Raw genomic sequence first — 21,240 nt, 5'->3', positions numbered from 1 at the left:
AACACAGATTCAGACAATCCCGGTCTGTTCAATGTGGAAACAGTTTCATTAAGTTATATTGTATTAACAAAGAAGTACAAAAGTCAAGACACTTCATCTATTTTTTAAAAATTTCCTTCCTTCCTCTCTCTCTCTCTCTCTCTCTCTCTCTCTCTCTCTCTCTCTCTCCCTCTCGTGTGTGTGTGTGTGTGTGTGTGTGTGTGTGTGTGTGTGTGTTTGGGAACGGAACTCCAGTGCTTTATAGAGCAGTGCACACTCGCTGCTACAGAGCCATCTCTCCAGCCTCTGAAGACACTTTCTGAATGTATTGGCAGAAACTTTAGGTCGGCAGGGTACAGCTAAGTGGGGGAAATCTCTGCTGCAGCTTTCTGGGGCCATTTGACAAGAGTCTATGAACCTTTGGGTTTGTAGAACCTAGTGGTCTCTTCACTTGTAGTGAAAAGGAGTCACACACATAGATAGGCAGTAAACACAAAATAGTTTTGGCTCACAACATACAACATTCTAGGTTTTCACAATTAGTTAATTACTGCTATCAGGTGCGAACTTTTCCTGGAAACTTCCCTTCGTGTAGTTCAATTGCAAAATTTTGTATAAGATCCAAGCAACATATCCCATCTTAGCAGCTTTGGTTTTCCCTGGATGCCATGATGATGTTTGGTCCCTCGTGGGAAGACCTCTCAGAAGAACCCATACCACGACTGGAGGCTGTCAGCCACCAAATCTTTGAACAAGTAAGCTTCTTTCCTTTTTGCAAATTGCCCAGATTCAGGGATTTTTTTGTTGCAATAATGGAAACAACCCAATATGCTCAGGATTACAGCTATATTCAACTTAGTGACATTTTCAAACACACACACTGTCATCTAACCATGGCTCATATTTCATCCTTCAACACCAGCAACAGCTCACACTTAACACAATGGGGGCAAGCTCTCATTTTCTAGAACGGAACTGCTATTTTATCTTTTCTTTACACAAGAAAATGCAGAATAATTTTTCCATATTATTCTGTCTATGACAACAAGCATAGCAGATAAGCTCACTGAGGAATGTATGTGATGTAATTTTGGGGGATGGATTATTGCTTATTATTTTGTTTGGTTTTGTTTTATTACTGAGATAGGTTTTTGTGTAGCCCATGTTGGCCTCAAACTTGCTGTGTAGCTGAGGGTGACCTTGAACTCCTTACTGTCCTGCCTCCGCCTCCCAAGTGCTGGGGTTGTGGATGTGCACGGTCACACCCAGCTTTAACTCATTTTACAGAGAAATGCTAGCAGCATCAGAGCCTGTGGGTGGCTTTACAGGCTAATGTAGGACTTCAGACTCTCCAGCACAGCCAGCCAGCCCATGTAGACATAGCTAATTGTGTTTATAGAGAGTGTATTTCTATGCCAGGTAATAACTTAACTCATGGAATTCTCAAAAACAAAACTTTAACAAGACAGACCCTTTTTGCTGGGGACACAGGCCATTTAGTGGAGTGCTTGGCCAGTGTGCATGAAGCCCTGAGTTCGATTCCCCACCACCTTATTAGCCAGGTGTGCATTGCAGCTCTCTGAACTTGAGGTCTTCCGACAAATCCACCGTGTGTGGCTGTTGAGACAGCTAAATCATGAATGTGCTGTGCCCATGGCCTAGTCAGTGGGCAGGTTGCTCCTCTCAGTCCGTCTGTCTGCCAGCTTTGCTTCCATGCCTGTCATAACTACACAGAACAAACAACAAGGCAGAAGAGGGCTAATCTACTTTAATTCTAGATACACTGAGTGCTCACAGTCTGATGTGGGATGCCCCTCTGTATGCTGTGAATACATTGGTTAATAAAGAAACTGCTTTGAGCCTATGGCATAACAGGGCAGAACAGAGCTGGAGGCTAAACAATGCTGGGAGGAAAAAAAAGGCAGAGTCAAGGAGAAGCCATGGAGCCATGGCCGGAGACAGACATGCCGCAGCCACGTGGCGATACACAGATTATTGGAGATGGGTTAGTTTAGGATATAAGAGTTAGCCAGAAATATGCTTAAGCTATTGCCCAAGCAGTATTGCAAATAATATAGTTTCTGTGTGGTTATTTCGGGAGTCTGGGCAGTCGGGAACAAACAAGTGGACTCCTACTACAACAGTCAAATGTTCTGAATAGTACGATGGTCTCTGAATGAAGTGGGTAGGGCTCATGGCAATGGAGTGATTACTTTAACCAATCCTTAATACTCTTCTATACTTTCATGGCAAAATCACAACAATGCGTCACTGTAGGGGCTGATGAGATGGCTGGGTGGGTGAGATGCTTCCTCTCAAATGTGACCACCTACACTTGATTTCTGGGATCCACAGGGTGGAAAAAAAGAGAACAGAGTTCTGCAAGTTGTCCTCTGACCTCCCCACGACGTCATGGAGGAGTGCCATGCTTTCCAGACATAAATGTAAAGACAAGAGAAGGTGTCATTTTACTTTAAAATGATTTAGCCAGAGGTGAATTTCCATGTTCATATTGAAATCCTTGCTTGTTTATTTTCCGATGCCTCTAATCATGTGAGAAACTAAAGATATGAGGTAGCAGGACCATGCCCTACCCACACGAAGCCGGCAGGGAGCACACGTTTTGCATTTATTTAAGAGCTACAGTCAAAGCTGATGGTCCAGGGATGGAAACACAGCTTTGATCTCTCTTCTGGGTTGGATGTTGCCCAGATTCTGATCAATAATTCATTCAGAGGGAATCTGAGGTGCAAGGAAATCACTTCCGTTTACTGGACTGATTTCCCCATCATTGGATATTTAAGTCCATCTTTGTGTTTACGTTAGCAGCTGTATGGGGTAAATACCCAAACCTTGGTGTCTTATTCTAATAACACTGTTTCTGCTGCTCACACAAAGCACAACTAGCTCAGGAGACATTTTGCAGATGGTGGGTCCAGGGACCCCGGCTACTTCCTACTGTTTTGACAGCATGCAGTGTAGGCTCCGGGTTTATTTATCTGACCCTCGGCACTTCTCTGTCATCAGTGCCAGAAAGCCCAGAGGCCGCCTTGGCGGTGTGGGTGGATTTGAATCCAACCTGCTTACGTCATCCTTCTAATATTCAGTGACCCCAAATACAGCCCTGCAATCCAATCCAACCCCTGAAAGGCCAGGAAATGTTAGCAGACAGAGGAGACATTTCTCTGAATACTGGTAGTTTATACCATATATTATTTCCAACCTATTGCTATGATAAAAAAAAAAAAACCTGAGATGGACATTGCTTTATTTCAATCTTTGTTCACATCATTTTCCTTAGGACTCACTACTTACAGTGAATTTGGGGTCAATGAATGAACTTTGCTGTATTGCCTTTGCTGGGGAGCTGCATCAAGTCCTTCCGTCCCAGTAAATACTACTGTAATAATTTCTCTATGTCCTTTCATAGTTAAGAGAATGTTTTATGCACATGGGTATTTTGCCTGTGTGTATATCTGTGTGCTTCATGTGTTCCTGATGCCGGTGGAGGCCAGGAAAGACTGTCATATCCCTTGGAGCTGGAATTACAAGTGGTTGTGAGCTCCCTGATGTGGGTGATGGGCACAGAACTTGAGTCCTCTGGAAGAGCAGCAATTGCTCCTAACCAAGGAACCACCTCTCCAACCCATTTCTCCCTATCCCTGCCAACAAGACTCCTGGTCAGTGACATTCATTTCTTCATCTATAAAATGACATCTGTTCCACACCAATGGGCTTGAACTTGATTCATAAGTGACAATGTTTATACATAGTCTACTATGCTATGGGATAACCGTCCTGTGCACTGTGAATATCTGTGGCTCTCATTGGTTGATAATAAAAGCTGATTTAGCCTATAGCAAGGCAGAATAAAGTCAGGTGGGAAAACCAAACATACAAAGATACAGGGAAAAAGAAGGGTGGAGTGAGAGAGATACAAGCCAGCCTCCCAAGAAACAGGATGCCAGCAGACGGGTAAAAGCCATGGCCATGTGGCAATGCATAGATGAATAGAAATTTAAGTGTAAGAGCTAGTTAGTAATGAGCCTGAGCTATAGGTCAAACATTCTGTAATTAGTATTAAGCCTCTGAGAGAGTATTTAGAGGTGACTACAGGACAGGATAGGACAGAGAGACCTCCATTTACACTATTATTATTACTATTTGTATTTTTATTTATTACCCTTGGGTGTGTGTCCTGCCCAGTTCCCCAGCTGTTTAGTCCCAGAGAAAAATCACACATAGGTCTACATAAATTATAGGCTGATTGGCCCATTAGCTCTAGCCTCTCACTGGCTAACTCTCACATCTTGATTAACCTATTTTTCTGATCTATGTTAGCCATGTGGCTCAGTACCTTTTTCAGTGAGGCAGATTACATCCTCTTGTTTCGATGGTCTGGGCAGGAGTGGGGGAAATTAACTTCCTCCTTCCCAGAATTCTCCTGTTCTCATTACATCATTTCTACTTCCTGTTTGGTTTTTTTTTCTTTTTTTCTTTTTTTTTTTTTTTTTGCCTATATTTCCTGCCTGGCCAATCAGCGTTTATTTAAAACATGATTGACAGAATACCAGGTGTGTGTGATGTATGTATGTGGGCGTATGTGCCATGGTGCCCAATGACTGGAGGACACTGTGTGGAGTCCATTTCTTTTTCCATCTTTTATGTCCTGTCCTAGTCAGCTGAGCTGTCAGCTTATGCAGCCCAGAGCCACCCGAGAAAGGACTGCCCAGATTGTATTGTCTTGTGCACATGTCTGTAGAGGATTGTTTTGATTGCCAACTGATGTAGAGGGCCCCGCCCACTGTGGGTGTCACCATTCCCCGGGGAACGTGGTCCTGGACTGTATAAGAAGGCTAGTTAAGCATGAACCTGGGAGTGAGTTAGCCAGCAGTGTTCCTCCACGGCTTCTGCTTCAAGTTCCTGCCCTGACTTCACTCACAACAGACTCTGACCTGTGAGCTGAAATGAGCCCTTCCTACCCTAAGTCCTTTTGTTTGCAGAATTGCCACAACCCAACTCACGGGTTCTAAGGATGGAATTCAGGTTGTACTCAGGTTGTCGGGTTCAAATGGCAAATGTTTTTACCCCCTGAGCTACTGGCTGGCCCTGGTCACTATTGGGAAGGAAGTTTGGAAAACATCTTGAATGTCTGCTCCCTCCACCCCCATGCTCCCAATTTTGTCAGGCAATCTTGTCTATTTACCCTTTCCAGGTGGATTCTGTTTGGATAGATACCTTGCTCAGCCTTGACATAGTAGGGATGGCCTTGGACCTTCCCCAAAACAGTGTCTTACCCTCTCTGAGGAGTGGCTGGGGTTGGGGGGGAGATAGGGGTTAGATGGAGGAATAGGTGGAGAAGAGGGAGTGGGAACTGGGATTGGTATGTAAAATGAAAAAAAGATAGTTTGTTTTCTTTTTAAAAAAATAATAGTCCCCCAATCTTGAATGCCTGACATTCATTTTTTAGTATTTTCAAAACTTTATTTTATTAGAAATTTTGGGGAATTCTACTCTTTCTCATCGTTCATGCTCATTGATAAACATCAGATCCATCCTCGAGTTGGTGTGGAGAAGGAATCTATTCTCCATGGACTCTCTTTCTCCTCCAGTTACTTCCCAGCAATGGACGCTGGTTAACTTCCACTAGCAATGTTGGCAGCCAGGCGCTGCTGGCCAGAAGACAGAGCAGGTGTGGACTGGAGCAAGTCCTGCCCTTCTCCTTTCCTAGTGAGGTCAGTTAATGCCAGCGGCAGCCCAGAGCTAGCAGCTCAGTAATGTCACAGATTAGTATTGGTAATCAAGATTGTTTACTGCTAATATATCAATAATATCAATGAAGAAAAGACAGAACAACTCAGTAGGTATGGGTTTTTAGCAGGCAGGCAGGAAAGTCACCTATGCCTTGTAAAGATAGTGTCTCTGTAGAGAAGAAATGAAAGAAATGGCGTTAAATTTTGAATATATGTTTATGTAGGTATGTAGGTGCTCGTGTGTGTGTGTGTGTGTGTGTGTGTGTGTGTGCGCGCGCACACACACACGCGCGCGGATGAGATCAGAGGCAGAGGTTGGGTGACCAAAGACACAAAGTAATAAGACCTGATCAGTTCCCCTTGGGAAGTTCCTCTGAACTGGGTGGGTCTTAAGAGGTCATTTAAAGAACAGGTGCTCAACACGCAATAGCAGGAAGCCTAGGTGCCTAAGCACTAAAATGAGCAAAATGATAAAGGTTTTAATTCCATGATGTAGCCATCTTCTTGCCCACCCCCAAACATAAATCAGCCATATTTCCCCTCAACCCCACCAACACAAAAGTCAGTGTGCCAATGTGTGTACCCACAAAAAGTCAGGGGCTGAAATTTTGGATATCTGGTTCAGGATTTTAGTTACTACGTTAACTTTCGTGTCCAGGTGAAGCAATGCTCCTCCTTTACTCGGGTTGTATCCTCACCCCTGGGACCTGTGACTAAGTTATTTCTCATAGGAGAGGGAAAATTTGCAGATATAAATAGAACCTTGATGGGGAGGTTTTCAGGCTAGTTGGGTGGATCAGCTCAGTCTAGTCCTGTGAGCTCTTAGAAGGCAAAGGAAGAGGAATGTGGGTGGGAAGAGATCTCCCTCAGGAGGAACACCTTGCTGATGCCTTGAACTTGCTGCATGGAGACCGTTTGAGACTTAGACTCCTCAGAACCCAGAGAATACTTTTGTTTTAGCCACAAAATGTATAGCACTTTATTACAGCAATGACATGAAACGAAAGCAAGCCCCCTCCTTAAAAAAAACAATTCCACCTCTAGACCAAAGTTCGGTTTCCAGCACCCATACGGGGGTTCACAACTGTCTGTAATGTCAGTTCCAGGGGATCCAATGCCATGTTTTGGTCTCTATGGGCACAGCACACACATGCTGCATACATATACACCCAGGTAAAACACCCCCAATCATATACACACATGCACACACACGCACACGCACACGCACACACACACACACACACGCACGCACGCACGCACACTCTCTGCTCTAGGATGCATTTCCCTGCTGTGGACCATGCGGTTGTTTTATTCTTGAGCATTAGATGGTGCTAAGCATCCATGTTTCTGGAGTCATCAGCCTGATGTAAAGTAATTAGGACCACACGATAGTGGTTGAAACCGTTGTTTGGGAAAGTGTAAATCCCACTGTTATAGACTCAGAAAACCTGCCTGAGAGCAGTGGTGATTGACAGCACGTTGGAGACCCGACAGTCTCTACCAATGAAAGAACTTAGAGATTAAATTCATTTTCTGTCTGCTGTGTAGAGTTGTCTATATCCCTTCAAAATATGGAAATGTGAAGAATGGCGTCCCTTCAGAATCCCCGAGCACCGTGGAGTCACAGAGCAGAAAAGAGTGACTGGGAAATCAGTGCTCCAGGGGAACTCAGCAAAGCCAGTTGGGGTACAGGCATTTGTTTTCTTAGACGCGGTGTGTTTCGGTGTTTAAGAAAAGGCAGCAAAAGCCTTTGTGCCTTTTATTGAAAATTATTCACTCTATTCCTGTTCGTGTTGAATAGCAACAAAGGCGACATCGTTTGTAAGATCTTGGCGGGTAGGGTCGTATCTCCTTGTTGATATTGTCGTTGTTCTGAGACAGTGTCTCCCTATGTAGCCCGGGTTGGTCTATAACTCACAGTGTAGACAGGCTGGCCTTGAATTCACAGAGATCCATGTCCTCTGCTTCCAGAGTGCTGGGATTTAAGACTGCACCACCATGGCAGCTTTGATGATGTTTCAGTAATTTGTGTCTGTGGTTTTACGTTTGCCATGTAAGGGCAGGATTTGTGGATTGCACATTTCTGAGCAAATGTGTATACTCGGGGCTCTTTGTTGACTTTAGGAGAAAAGGCTGCTGATAGCTCAGACGTGTGGCCCATAATGGAGACTTTGCCCATCTGGAACTCCGCGTAACAGAGAAAAAGTGACCAGTCACAGGGGCATCTGGGACATGACAGTGCTGACGTCATGGCCGTCTTTGCTTGCTTCCCGTTCAGAAAGAGCTGCAGCAAGTCTTTCCTGCTGGGCTTTCTTTGGAAAGTCTCCCACATAGTGACACAGATTATCATCAATTATGAAAGCTTGGCCTTGGCTTAGGCTTGTTCTACTAGCTCTTAATTAAATGGGTTAACTTAAATTGACCCATTTCTATTACTCTATGTTCTGCCTCGTGGCTCTAAGTCCGACTCCCTCTCTGTCTCCTGGGCTAATGCCAGAGGTCTAGACTCATCCCTGAGTTCCTCTCTCTGCCTGGAAGTACCACCTGACCTCTCCTGCCCAGCTATTGGCCATTCAGCTTTTTATTAAACCAATCACAATGACACATCTTCACACAGTGTACAAATATCCTGCAACAAATAACATTTCATGTACTCCTTTTCTTTTGAAAACAGTTGTGTGTGTGTGTGTCAGTGTAGATGTGCCTGTGTGCAGGCAGTGCAGTTCTTGCAGAGACCAGAAGATGATGCTGGATCCCTAGAGCTGGAGTTACAGGAAGTTGTGAGCAGCCATGTGGATGCTGGGAAAGCAAACTCTGGTCTTCTGCGAGAGCAGTACATGCTCTTAAGCAGAAAGCCATCTCTCCAGACCAGTGTGCTGTGTCCTGAGTGTGTGCTGTGTCCTGAGTGTGTGCTGTGTCCTGAGTGTGCGCTGTGTCCTGAGTGTGCGCTGTGTCCTGAGTGTGTGCTGTGTCCTGAGTGTGTGCTGTGTCCTGAGTGTGTGCTGTGTCCTGAGTGTGCTGTGTCCTGAGTGTGCGCTGTGTCCTGAGTGTGCGCTGTGTCATGAGTGTGTGCTGTGTCCTGAGGAAAAGGGAACACCCTGAAAGGTGAACGTCTGTCAGCGGAACACGATGCAGAAAACACATCTGCACTCAGCGCAGCTGCAGACTCCCAGGGCTGAATGTTGAATGCTGAATTCTGAGAGCATGGGCCAGAAACATCCCTTTTTTCAGTAAAGAACTTGTCTCCTCTAAACTCAAGTCAAGGCTTACTTGAACATCTTCTTCATCACTCAGGGTCTAACCTTGGGAAAACTTTCTCCCGTGTGTGGATGAAGAAACCAAGCTCAGATGGGATACTTGGCAGCCAGTGTCCCAAGTCATAGGTCCTGACCATAACTTTTTCTTTTCTCTTCACCCTGTTTTCATTTGAGACAAGGTTACACTCTGTAGACCAGGCTAGCCTAGAATGCATAGAAACTTCCCACCTCAGCCTCCTCCATGCTGGTATTAGAGGCATGAGTCAGACTGTCAAGCCTAGCACAATTAATTGTTTTCTCTTCTCTTGAATTAGTGTAATTAAACAGTTAAGGAGAGGAAATCATGGACATAAAAGAAAGACAAGTTAGTTAAGGGCCACACCTGTGAAGAAAGCTCTCCTTACAGAGACAACTGATCTCTAACATCTACACATGGAAGAAAGAACCCGGAGCTGAGGCCTGCAGGTGAGGAGCCAAGGCTGCTAATAGCTTTTAATCTTTGCCACGGTCGTAGCAAGTGACAGAACTCTAATATAAATCCAAGATTCTGGCCAAAATATCCCAAGCTGGATATTAGTAATGGCTAGAACACACACGCACAGACATGTTCACCTGTGGAGGGGTCAGAGGTGGATATTAGGGTCTTCCTCTGTGATGCCCCCTGTGTGTTTGAGACAGGGTACTCAGTGATGTGTGGCAGGGCATGGAGTGCCGAGGGCTGGTGGGCGCTGGGGTACAGAGATAAGCTGAAGTGAGACCCTGGCTAAGGAAGGCAGCAGGAAGAAAATCAGCTGCATTTGAGACTCATGCTCATGACCGCCAGAGGGACTCCCAAGTTCAGTCACTGGTACAAGAACAGCTTTGGAAGCCTTAGAAGATGCTCGTTAGTGAAGATATAAATAAAATAGAGACACAGGTGCTGGCCATTATTGTAGAGAAAGAAACTTACTCAAAACTGAGTGTTTTCAAGAACTCCCTGGGGAGGGAAGTGTAAACGGAGATTGCTCGTTCATTTCCTAGCCTCCCAGATCCAAATACTCACACAGAAATTGTATTAATTACAACGCTATTGGCCTATTAGCTCAGACTTCTTATTAACTAACTCTTACATCTAAATTAACCCATTTCTATTCATCTGTGGCCTACCAGTAAGGTTCCAGCATCTGTCTCCTTCAGTAGCTACATGGCATCTCCTTGACTCCACCTACTCTCTCAATATCTCTGTTCGGATTTCCCTCAGGGCTTTATTGGGCGGATGGTAATAAAACATATTCATAGCGTACAGAGTGAAGTCCCGCATCAGGGAAGGGAAAGCTTTCATCACCAATTCAAGGGACTGACCCACCAGCTCCTTGTGTCTCTGCCTTTCTAGCTGGGTGCAACCCTGTGAGGGGCTGCTGTTCTCTTTTTACAGATTTCCATGTCTCTGTCCAGCCAGAAGGTGGCGCTCTAATACAGTGAGCCACGGAGGACAGACTCCTGCAGCAGTAACCGGCACCAGGAGGGATAAAGTTGTCAATTGTGTCTGTACGAGAATCCAGGCACACACACACACACACACACACACACACACACACGCACGCACGCACGCACGCACGCACATGCACACGCACACTCACAGAGCGTATCATTATGAGGGGGAGAAGAGGGCTTCACTGGAGCGAGTCCCCTCTATAAATAGTTGAGTAAACACAGCGTATTGCCTAGCGATGTTTGCGGCCCTGTAAACGGTGGCCTGACTTTTCATTACCGCCCCTTTCTCCATACGGAGGCTTCTGCACTGTGAATTTGGGGCAACATAGAACGATCTGTAACTTTTTTTCTCCTAACAGGGCGTAGCATACATGGAATAAAAACCAGAACTTAAAGTCAGCAGACTTTTATTTTTATTTTTAACAAACACAGCTTCGCTTTACTGTGTAAGACCCCATATGTTATGGGGAGAGCGCTGTGAGTGTGGCAGGGACTAACAAAGGACCCGATCTGCAGTGGGGCTCCTTCCGATGGAGGGAAACAGCACTCAAACAAATACTTCTAAAGTTGTCACACCGTCACTCAAAATGTTAAACCCGATTATAAGACGCGCGTCTTTAAACTGGGCTGAAATGTAATTGTATTTAGAATTACTCATTTTACTTTCAAAATTTAGACCAGGGAAACTTTTTTTTTTTTTTTTTAAGTGAAGATTTTTCTACCACAGGAAGCAAACTGCAGAAAACATTTTTTTCACATGGGATTACAGTTTAGCCCCAACTTAACTCAGCAAACCACCCGAGAACAAACTGAGGGACCCAGGAAACCTTTTCCTTTGCAGTTTTTATTGATTTTATTGAGCTATAAATTTTTCGCTGCTCCCCTCTCTTCCTCTCCCTCCCCTTCTATTCTCTCCTGTGGACCCCCCCCCCATGCTCCCAATTTACTCAGGAGATCTTGATTTCTAGAATCACTTATGAGTGAGTACATATTATATTTGTTTTTCTGGGACTGGGTTACCTCACTCAATATGTTTTGTTTCTAGATCTATTCATTTGTCTGCAGATTTCAAGATATTATTATTTTTCCACTGTGTAGTACTTCACTGTGTAAATGTATCACATTTTCCTAATGCATTCTTCAGCTGAGAGGCATCTAGGGTGTTTCCAGGCTCTGGCTATTATGAACAATGCTGCCCTTGTGGTATAATTGAGCATCCTTTGGGTATATACCCAAAAGTGGTATTGCTGGATCTTGAGGTAGATTGTTTCCTAATTTTCTGAGAAATCACCATACTGATTTCCAAAGAGGTTGCACCAGTTTACACTCCCACAAGCAATGGAGGAGTGTTTCCTTTATCCCACGTCCTCTCCAGAATATGTTATCATCAGTGTTTTTGATCTTGGTCATTCTGGCAGGTGTAAGATGGAATCTCTGAGTTATTTTGACTTGCATGTCTCTGATGGCTAAGGATGTCGATCATTTCCTTAAGTGTCTTTCAGACATTTTAGATTCATCTGTTGAGGGTTTTCTGTTTAGGTCTGTACTCCATTTTTTATTGAGTTATTTGTTCTTTTGATGACCAGTTTCTTGAGTTCTTTGTTTATTTTGGAGATCAGCCCTCTGACCTTTCCCCATTCTGTAGGCTGCCTTTTCTTAAAGCAAATGGGTAAAAGTAGATAGGTGGAATTTGTGGGTGCTCTCTTACTACCATAGTTACCTAGGTGTGTCAGTGCACGCTGATTTTCCTAGCATGTAGAAGGTAGAGGCAGGCGGAGGGGAAGGTCAAGGCCAGCATAGACTACATGAGATTCTGTCTTTAAAACAAATAAAAAAATGAGGAGGGAGGCAGGAGGAGAGGGGGGCAGGCTGGTTTGTTTGGGTCCAACAAGTCTATTTGAGGAACACCCCAGAAGTGCCTAGCCCTGGATGGGACTTGCTCCATCTACCAGAAGCAGGCTCATGCCATACAGCAGGATGGGGCATCACTTAGGTCTCAGGGGCATCCTTCAGTCGCAAATCATAAGCATCTTTGCCAGGCTCTGTGGAAACTCTCTTGCTCCTTGTGAGGAAGCAAGCCACACTCTGCAAGGCTGGTCTGACTGAGGAAGTACTGTTCACTCAGTTTGGGTCCTGTGCTGGCGATCCAATGACTGCAGAAGAGGTGATGGGGGGGGGGGGAGGGTTCAGATGCAATCAGAGATGCAATCTCCCTTGGGGTTTCTTCTTCGATGAGGATGAGTGGTGAGGGGGAGGTACCTGCCAGCCAGGCTTCTCCTTCCTCGTGGGTTTGGGGAGACAGGAGAGGTGTAAGATCATTCTGAAGGGGGAAATGTGGCTGTTTTTAAGTCCAAGAAATACCAGGAAAAAACCCTTGTGAATTTGCTCTAATCAGCTTAGAATTTTTATGAGACTTTAGTGTAACATATTTTTCCCCCAAATCAAAGTCAGAGAAGCAATTTGTTGTTTTGTTTGTGTGTCTTGAGGGCCTGGTCTGAGAAATCACTTTGTAGCTGGGGCTTTGAACTTGTAATCTTGTGATGGTTTGGCCTAGCTACAGCCTGGCTACTTTTTTTTGAGACAGGGCTTCTTTGTAGCCCTGACTGGCCTGGAACTTGTACTCTGTAGACCAGACTGTCTGCAAACTCAGAGATCCCCTGCCTTTGCCTCCAGAGTGCCATGACTAGTGGTTTGTGCCACCATGACTGGTGGTTTGTGCCACCATGGCTAGTGGTGTGTGCCACCATGCCCAGTCTGGCTATTCTTTAAATATTTTACTTTCCTTGTTTTATCATATATCTCATGGCTTGAGGGTGTATACATTTTCTTGTCACCACTTTTGATATTTATGTAAAGATTCATGACCCATCATAAATCTTTGGCCCAGTGACTAAATCACAAAACATTTCAAAAAGAAATACTTGTATATATTTCTTAAATAAACAACCATTTTCTCTGATGTATAGAGTTAGAAACTAGTATTTAATCTGATGACAACTTTCACTGGCACAATAGAATTCTTTCATGTCTTTAAAATATTTTATTTTTATGTTTAATTGTGTGTGTGTGTGTGTGTGTGCGTGTGTGTGTGCGTGTGTGTGTGTGTGTCTGCATGACAAGCTTGTGTGCTCATGTGCTCATGAGTTCAGTGGCTGCAGAGGCCGGAGGAAGGTATTGGGTTTCCTGGATCTGGAGTTACTTATGGTTGCGGGTCATCCTACATAGTGCAGGGAACCAAACCCTGGCCATCTGGAGGAGCAGTATGTGTTCTTAAAACCTGAGCCATCTCCCCAGCCTCTGTCTGTGTCTGTGTGTATGTCCTGTGCGGGCAGTCATAGCTGCTGTGTGTTCATTATTGCAACAGCCGTGCCATATCCACAGACAGGGTCTCACAGGTGGCCTTCTTCCCATTGTGGTGGTTTGAAAGAAAATGTGCCCTGAAGGGAGTGGCACTATTAGGAGCTGTGGCCTTGTTGGAGTAGGTGTGGCCTTTTTGGAGGAAGTATATTACTGTGGACACGCAGGCTTTGAGGTTTCCTATATGCTCGAGCTACACCCAGTGAGGTAGTCCACTTCCTGTTTCCTACAAGTGAAGATGTACCTTCTCCAGCACTGTGTCTGTCTGCATGTCACCATGTCTGTCTGCGTGTCACCATGTCTGTCTGCATGCCACCATGTCTGTCTGCATGTCACCATGTCTGTCTGCATGCCACCATGTCTGTCTGCATGCCACGTGTCTGTCTGCATGCCACCGTGTCTGTCTGCATGTCACCATGTCTGTCTGCATGTCACCGTGTCTGTCTGCGTGTCACCGTGTCTGTCTGTGTGTCACCATGTCTGTCTGCATGTCACCGTGTCTGTCTGCATGCCACGTGTCTGTCTGTGTGACACCATGTCACACCCCGATGATAATGGACTAAACTCTGAGAATGAAAGCCACCCCACTTAAATGATTTTCCTTTATAAGAGTTGCTGTGGTCACGGTGTCTCTTCACAGCAATAAAGACCCTCAGACACGCATCTTCTGATTCTTCTGCCTTTTGTCCTCTCTGCAGTCATATGCCCCAAGTCTTGGAGGAGTTACACAGATCTCCTGTTTAGGGCCGACAAGGAGAAATTTAATAAAAGGCTTAATTCTCTTTGTGAAAAGCATGCCGAATTATCTTTATGTGCACAAATTTGGTGCCTTTGTTCAACAGCTGCATGTTCAATGCTAACTATGTTCAGGGTGTTACTCCAGGCCCTTGGGATCTGCAGGGAACCAAACGCAGGCCCCTAACTCTGTGGACTTTGTGTTCCAGCAGTAGGCTAAGGGTCTGGAGAGAAACCCATGGCTGAGCGGCAGTGGTGGGGAGATGTGGAAAGGAATGGAAGGGTGTAAGCGGGCGGACCGTGTGGTCCTCCCGGAACCTGATGAGAGCTTGGATTTCAACAAAATGAAAGCCACAAGGCAGCTCTGAGCAGAGGAAGGTGCCCTTTAGCTGATTTGGAAAAGAACCCCTCTGGTTTTGTATTGAGTGTCTTCAGTGAAACCATCAGCAAGGCCAGTGGAAGTCAGTAATTCAGCCATGACTACAGCTTGCACTCCCTCTAGGTGCAGAGATGGTAGGTAGCGTTTGGGCAGAATCAAGAGGCTTCTTGCCAGAGCAAGAAAATCTGGAAACCTGGAGTTCACCATACAATCTATAGGCAGCTCAAGGGTTTGAGGATGTCTATCTCAGGCAGCTCAGTTTGCCTGAGCCTCTTCCCAACAGTTGGGTCCCCACTGCTTATATCTGCTTGAGGTGAGGAAAGCCCAGTGCATTTAGTCAGTCTCAGGGACTTCCTGAAGCCCTTGAGTTGTTTACTTGCTGAGATCACCAAATTTCCCTCCTGAACACAGTGTTCTACCTTCCTTTAGATCATCCAGTGGCTTAGCAAGCTTGCTTCCACAATAGACTGTTTATTTCATCTCAAACAGTTATATAAGTGCTGTGTTAAAGTTACCTTTATTAACTTAATAATGGCTCAAAGTACAGGAATTAACCGGGAACTTGGTTAAACCAAATAAAAGTTGTAAAGCGCCTAGTTTAATTGAAAAAGTAAAAATTCTCAATAAGGAAAAGAATCCCTGTACGTCATTGATAAACCTTGAAAGACCACGCTGCTCTCTTCCTGTGCCTTGTTTGTATCTTGGGGATGCACACGAAGAAGGGGTATAGCAGGCCGAAGAATCCAGTCTATGATTTCAGGGGCTCTGGGTCTTGGAATGTGGCACAGAGAGAGAACCACTGACCACAAAGTGCCCCAAACCCCAAATTAAACAGAAACAAATGAAAAGTTATACAAAATGTATTCTACTCACAACGGAGCACAATCCAGGCCCCTGCTGCTTGTCATTGCTGCCAGAGTCCCTTTGCTTTGCTTCCTACCTTTCTCTTGTCTCGGACTGGAGAGCTGTTCTTTGCTCAGACTAACCACGCCATCATCTCCCACACTGACAGCCATCACTCCCCTTCAATGACTGATGGGGGAGAGTCTTCTGTTTTGTGTTAATTTCATTGGTTAAATAAAGAGACTGCCTTGGCCCTTTAATAGGACATAAAATTAGGTAGGCAGAGTAAACAGAACAGAATGCTGGGAGAAAGAAGCTGAGTCAAGGGGTCGCCATGATTCTCCTACCGGATACAGATGCAGGTTAAGATCTTCCCTGGTAAGACACCTCGTGGTGTTACAGGGATATTAGAAATGGGTTAGATCGATATGTAAGAGCTAGCCAATAAGAGGTTGGAACTAATGGGCCAGGCAGTGTTTAAAAGAATACAGTTTCCGTGTAATTATTTTCGGGGTAAAGCTAGCTGGGTGGCAGGACGCAGCCCGGCTGCTCGCCCGCCAACCATATTACAACATATGACTATATTTATTATTATCTTGGTACTCAATGATTGAACTCTTCCTTGAGAGTTGTACATGGGCACTGTCTTCCTGTGCAAAAATGCGTGTTCCTTACAGTGCGTGTAGGGGACTCTCTTTCTCATCTGCCTCTCCAGCCTTAGACAGCAGCTTGTACATAGCTGATCTATGAGTGGATGACTGAATGCCATTATCCTCATTACTAAATATTTTGAATAACACCTCAATTTTAACGATGTACTGGAAAATTATTATTTCTATTTCTGTCTTTAATGGTGTACAGCAAGTTTGAACACTTCTAACTCAGTGTTAATTCCCTCCCTCCAATAGTTTTATGTCAGTTCTCTTCCTTTGTGACTTTCAGGGGAGACACCTGTATGTGTTCGTCACTGCGATGAGCAAGAGGCTTGCCACAGGGTCATGTTTTAAGGAATCATCAACAAATATCAACAAAGGAGCCTGGTCTCTTACAGATCTCACACGGCCCTTCTTAGAGCATGTTGAAACTCTCTCTCTCTCTCTCCTTTCTCCTTCTTTTCTTTCCTTCCCCCTTTCTTTGTCTTGGCTGTTTTAAGAGAATGAGGACACCGTTGGATACTCTCCCACCATCTTGGGCCAAATTTGTCCTTGCCAAGTACCTGTTAGAGTTTCTATTGTTCTCATGAAACACTATGTCCAAAAGTAAGCTGGGAATTGAAGGGCTTATTTTGGGTTATGTGTCCTGATCACAGTTCATCACAATAGGAAGTCAGGGCAGGAGCCTGGAGTCAGGAACTGAAACAGGGACCATGGAGGAGTGCTGCTTACTGAGTTGCTCCCCATGATTGTGAGTCAGGTTTTTTATGACCGTCAGCCCAAGGATGGTACCACCCACATCGTCATCAATCAAGAAAATGCCCGCAGGCTTGCTTACAGGCCAGTTTGATGCAGTGATGGCTGGACCTTAAGTGACAGAGAGGGAATCAGTGATAACTAGGCCTTGAGTGATGGATGAGGGAGGCTTTGGCGCTTCCTAGTGGAAGGAAAGTAGGGGTCATAGGAATGATACACAGGAGTCCAACCAGCCCTAAAGGACTTTGGAAGATGCTAGTGGCCAGAGGAGGTAGAAGATGGGCTGAAGTAGAACCCCATCCATGTAGCTCCTATAGAGTCATCATGGTAACAGGGTGGTATTCTGAGATATTTGATTACACTGTGATTGGTTTTATAAAAAGCAGAACAGCCAATAGTTAAGTAGAAGGTGTAGGTGGGCCTTCCGGAAGAGAAACTGAAGAGATACCAAAGGACAAGGAGAGGAAACAGGAGGTACAAGGTGAAAGGGAGGTAAAAGCCTTGAGACAAAATGTAGATTAGTATAAATGGGTTAAATGAAGTTATAAGAGCAAGTGGAACAAGCCTAAGCTACAGGTCAACCTTTCGGGCAGAGAAAGACTCATTACAGGGTGGGGCTTTTGAAAGTGAGCTATTTTGGAGCCACGCTCACCCTTGCTCCTATTCATAAGCCTGATACAGTCATTGACTCACCAAGTTGGACTTGTGTGGAATTGATCTCTGATGTTAGTGTGTCCTCTGGGGCACATAGACATTTATCAGAGAAAAAAGTTAACCTTCAGCTTCTGCTAATGGGTATCCAGGCAGACAAAGTAAGAACTGACCTAACTGGTTACTACAAAGGTCTCAGGCCTACTGAAGGACTATTTGCTGGTGCCCAGATGTCATAGCCTTCCTTCTCTCCATCCTTCCTTCTGTCCTTTCTCTTTCCCTCCTACCCTCCTTTTTTACCTTCCCTCTCCCTTCCTTCCTTCCTTCCTTCCTTCCTTCCTTCCTTCCTTCCTTCCTTCCTTCCTCCCTCCCTTCCTTCCTTCCTTCCTTCCTTCCTTCCTTCCTTCCTTCCTTCCTTCCTTCCTTCCTTCCTTCCTTCCTTCCTCCCTCCCTCCCTCCCTTTTCCTTCTATTTCCTTCACCTTTCCTCCTGACTTCAGCCTCATTGTTTCCCTTTTCTTCCTTTCCCCTCCCTTCCCCTTCCCATTTCTTTCCTTCTTTCTTCCTCTTCCTCTCTCCCTTTTCCCTTCCCCTTTCCTACATTTCTTATTGGAAGATTCCCATCACTCCAGTTTTGCCATGTGCACATTCAGAGCCAGAGGGCAGCCACAGAGATAAGAATGCTACATTTTGTGCTGTCAACTTGATTTTGACCCTGATGAAGGTTTGTCAGGTAGTCATGAAGGCAAGCAAAACCCCACCATTTCCCCTTTTCTCTATCTCACGCTGTAGGAGTATAGAAAGGTTAGAAAACCTTATTGATTTTTTAAACAAATTATTTCAAACATATATCAAAATAATTTTCTTATGGATCTATGTAAAATATAACTGCCTGCCTCATCATATAGTATGACGAATAGAGCAAAGAAATGGAATGTATCCAAGTGTCCATCAACTGATTAGCATCTGTAGAACATGTATGTGTGTGTGTATGTGCGTGGTGTGTGTGTGTGTGTGTGTACGTGCATGTGTGTGTGTGTGTGTGTGTGTGTGTGTGTGTGTGAATACTGTTCAGCCATGAAAAAGATTTTGTAATCTGGATGGAAGAGGAGATCATGATTAAGTGAAAAAAATTTAAGCAAAGAATAACATAGGTTTGTTTAACATGATATGTGTTGTGGATATTCATCTAACATGATATTTGTTGTGGAATCCAGAGAGGCTGCTTTCGCAGACACTGAGAACAGACTGGTGGTCACCAGAAGCTAGGACAATAGGAGGGAAGGCGAGGGAGAGGGTGTTGGGCAGGCACTGACTTCAGTAGGAGGGAAGGTGAGGGAGAGGGTGTTGGGCAGGCACTGACTTCAGTAGGAGGGAAGGTGAGGGAGAGGGTGTTGGGCAGGCACTGACTTCAGTAGGAGGGAAGGTGAGGGAGAGGGTGTTGGGCAGGCACTGACTTCAGTCACACAAGAGGTAGCCATCTTGGTGTGCTGTGCACAGTGGGGTGACTACAGAGGAGAAGAACGTAGCTGTGCATGTCAGAGAAGGGAAAGGCATGAAATGGCTTTTTAACGAGAAAATGATAACTAAGGAGAGAAGCCTGCTTAGCCCGATTTAAATATTACACAGGGTGACTGTTTTAAATAATCTACTTGCTACCTCGTGGAGCCCTAGATGAGCTTGGCCTGCGGGCACGCACGCCTGTAGGGGATGGCCTTGATTGTTAATTGATGCAGGGAAATTCGGGCTACGGTGTACAGCTCCATTTCCGGGACCAGGAGGGGGTCCTGAACTATGTAGGACAGGAGGAAGCTAAATGATGCTCTACAGGCGGTGAGGGTGCAGTGGTTTCTCGCCATTTCTCGCCGTTCTTGACTGTGGATGGGATGCGACAGGCTGCTTTTGAGCCAGCCTTGATGGATGGTAACCTGGAATTGTCAACCAATAAACCTTTCGTCCTTACATTGCTTACAAATGCTTGGGGCATTTGTCACACAGAGAGGGGATTGGGACAGGAGGTTCTTACATTTCAGACTATCACCTGGCTCTGCATTGATGCAAGTGATTGTTATGTTTTTATGAATTAGCTAAAGCACAGTGGCTATAAAACAAGGTCGGGCTCAGTAGCATTTGCCTATTGCTGCTTCTCTTCCAACAAAGCCAGGACAGCTAGATGAATGCGTGGGTGAGCTTGCCTAGAATGTCACGTGCTTTTCTCGTCATGACAACACAGTATTTGGTCCAGAGGAGCGGTCAAACCCTCCAGCACTAGTCCACCAAAGTGTCTTAGAGCATGTGCCCTGTGCTCATCAACTGTTCCTGTTCCTTTACCTGGTCGTGTGACCCCAGCATAAGAGACCGAATCTAATTTACCAGAGTCCTCCTCGTTCAGAGGACATGGGCGGTGCAGGCATCACAGGCCACATAAGGGGCAAACGTGACGATGTTAAATCTTTAAAGAAAATGCTCTGTAAACTGTGACTTCCTCATCGCCCCATCTCCAAACAAAACAAAATCTGAGCCAGTGCCGACGAGTGTGGGAACTTGGTCTAGATAGCACAGCTGTTCTTCAGTTTCTGTAGGGCTGGGAGCAACCTACATCCGCACGCCTGGTAGCGTTCACGTCTGTCCCCTGGAACTCGGAGGAGCCCCCTCATTTACAAGCACAGACTACAGCACTCAGGGGAGGATGGCAATTTGGAATCCAGTTCATAGGCGTGGGGTGGCTTCCCATCCCATGGTAAGAGCTAAACATGGGAGATGAAAAGATTTGTACAATATGATGACTGTAGTTCTCAAAGTGTCCTCACCGGAAAAATGGAACCTGTGTGAGGTGATCCTCTGCTAATTAACCAGAAGAATGGAACCTGTGTGAGGTGATCCTCTGCTAATTAGCCAGCCTAGTCATGTCACAGTGTGCACTCACTTTCAAACATGATGTGTTCATAGTAAACACACACTTTGTCCTTTGAACAGAGGAGTTAAAACACAGCAAGCAATTTCCCTCCTTGCCTTCCCTCCTTCTTTCATTTCTTCCATTCTAATTCATACTGCAATTTTTCTTTTTTAAACCATTAAAATTATTTATTCTTTCACAATTACATGCACATACAGGCACACACACAGGCACACACGTACAGGCATACACACAGGCACACACACACAGGCATACACACAGACACACACGTACAGGCATACACACTGACACACACATACAGGCACACACACAGGCACACATAGGAATACATAGAGGCATACACACCAACACACATGTACAGGCATACACACACAGATACACACATACAGGCATACACACAGACACACACATACAGGCACACACACAGGTATACATAGCGGCATACACACCGACACACACGTATAGACATACACACACAGACACACACA

Source organism: Microtus ochrogaster (genome assembly GCF_000317375.1).
Source record: "Microtus ochrogaster isolate Prairie Vole_2 chromosome 14 unlocalized genomic scaffold, MicOch1.0 chr14_random_2, whole genome shotgun sequence".
Lineage (NCBI taxonomy): Eukaryota > Metazoa > Chordata > Mammalia > Rodentia > Cricetidae > Microtus > Microtus ochrogaster.
This window is presented reverse-complemented; position numbering follows the sequence as displayed.